Raw genomic sequence first — 2,556 nt, 5'->3', positions numbered from 1 at the left:
GGACAAGTACTCAAAGTGGTTACCAGTTATAAATACCTTGGTATCTGGCTTGATGATTGTCTTACTTTTAAACTTCATGTCAATAACCTGCTTAAAAAGCTGAGGGTTAGGCTAGGTTTCTTTTTCAGGAACAAGTCATGTTTCTCTTTTGAAGCCAGGAAAAGGCTCTGTGACCTTTGACCTGTGCTGGACTATGGTGATCTGATCTATATGAATGCACCTGCCCATTGCCTGAACAAGTTAGATGCCGCCTATCACAGTGCCCTGAGATTTGTCACAAATTGTAAAGCACTTACTCATCACTGTACCCTGTATGCCAAGGCAGGTCTGCCATCACTTACTGTACGGAGGCTCAGTCATTGGTACACGTTTATTTATAAAGGGCTTTGTTGGGTAAACTCCCGTATTATATCTGCTCTGATAACACGAAGAGTTGCAAGCAGCTATTGTCTGAGATCGCATGATGTAGTATTGTTAGATGTGCCAAGAGCAAGGACTGTCTTAGGTAAGACAGCTTTTATGTGCAGCTCCACTTGCTTGAAACAGTCTTCAGCAAGAATTGAAACTGAGCAATCTCATTCCTCTGCATGTTTTTAAAGCTAGGCTAAATGGAATGCTCGTTGATACTATGGGCACTTGTAAATGTCTATAACTATGTAAATGTATCCTGTAAATATAATGTATAATGTCCTTTATTGTTTTATGTTTCATGTGGAACCTATATGCTGCAGGCTTCCCTTGAAAAAGAGATCTATGATCTCAATGGGACCAATCACGTTAAATAAAGGTTTGAAATGACATGAAAATCTGATCCTTTTACAACAAACAATATATGCTCTTTTAGGTTTTTGATAACATGCTAGTTATCCCTATTATTTAGAAATGTAACAGTAATCTGATCACATATTTTTTTATGTAACCGTCAGGATATACATTTACCTTTTTCTGTATCTTGATAATGTAATCCCGTTACTCCCCAAGCCTGCGTATAATAGTCATGTTAATGAAGTATTAGTGCCATACATATTAAATGCCAGCTTTATTGCAGAGTTGTCAGATCTCATAAGGCCTTAGGATTTAAAGTATAACCATGAATTATTAATGGTAAAGCGTTGTGTATTGCGCTGCAGGTAACACAGTTTTCTCATCGATTAACATTCTTTGATCGACACCAACGTGACGGTATAGTCTTTTTTGCCTTTGTCTTGTAACAATCCATGATAAGAGATGGTCAACTTCTTCCAAGTGCAAACTTAAGGTGCTTCCATGCTTCCTTTCTTATCTCCTTTTAATATAGGGTACACTGACACAGAGCCTTCACTAAAGGAAAGGAGATAATGGCGTCCACATTTCCATGCAGCAGCCACATTTTAAGCTACGCACCATTTGGCCGCCAATAGCATTCAACCCGGGTTGAATTGTACCCAATATGGATAAATTAAATACACACCATTCTTCGGAGGTGTGATTAACTTTAGGATAGGATCTTTATTACGTTTGTCACTGACTTCAGTTGCTTAATAAACATTTGTACCAAGTGCAACTTAGAGTTTCTTCTGTCTTTTCCTACGTCTTTATGAATCTCCTTCACAACTATTCCCTTGACATTTAGTGGTTAGTAAAATACATGAAACGTCATTTGTTTGACTACTCACAGCCTTGGTTTCTACATTCTTCTGTTTTTACCCAGTCACTGTGACAATGATAACAACTGTCTCCCTAAAACCACAGCTGGTGGGAACTTACATAACTTTAGAGTAAGTGGACATGAATTTAAAGGGCACACATCAATAATAATAGAGAGGCGAAGTCCCTCCCTTTCCGGGGACCTCCATGGGACCTTATTTTGGAAAAAGTATCTATTGAAGTCAATGCAGAGAAATATTATCTTTCGATCCCGTTTGAATTGTGCCACGAATTACACATATGATGTTTGTCAATTTAAAAGATAATTTTCAAGTCAAAAAAATTAAAAAGTGTCGTAAAACTGTGAAGTTACACTTTTGTTTGTGTGAAACCGCTCAATGAACTACATCTCCCGTCTCGCACCACACACCAAGACGGCCGTCACGTTGAAACATTTCACTTCTTTCTTTCAGAATGAGGCGGAAAGTATTAAAAGAGGTGAAAATCACTCCAAGTCTGGGCACGTTGAGAGCTGTGCATACACACAAGGGGAGTTAGTCGGTTCCTAAGAGCCAGCATGCGGGACCGCGACTCTGGGATTTGTAGTCTTTCTAGTTGCGTATTTTTCATAGTCTTATATTTCAACAGTTTCTACGACAAACTGACTTTTTTACTTGGAAATGATTTTTAAGATTGACAAACATCATATGTGTAATTCGTGCACAATTCAAACGGGATCGAAAGATAATCGTTCTCTCTCCATTGACTTCAATACATAATCTTTCCGAAATAAGGTCTCATGGGGCGGAAGTAGATGGGGCGGGACTTTGCCTCTCTATAGTCTTTGAGTCATTTTTAGATCGGATACCAGTGCAGCAAAGACTCCCGTCCTATGGCAGGTGTTGTTTTTAACAAATGTTAACAAACAAC

Source organism: Gymnodraco acuticeps, unplaced genomic scaffold (genome assembly GCF_902827175.1).
Source record: "Gymnodraco acuticeps unplaced genomic scaffold, fGymAcu1.1, whole genome shotgun sequence".
NCBI lineage: Eukaryota > Metazoa > Chordata > Actinopteri > Perciformes > Bathydraconidae > Gymnodraco > Gymnodraco acuticeps.
The sequence above is the reverse complement of the archived record's forward strand: the minus strand, read 5'-3'. Positions refer to the sequence as shown.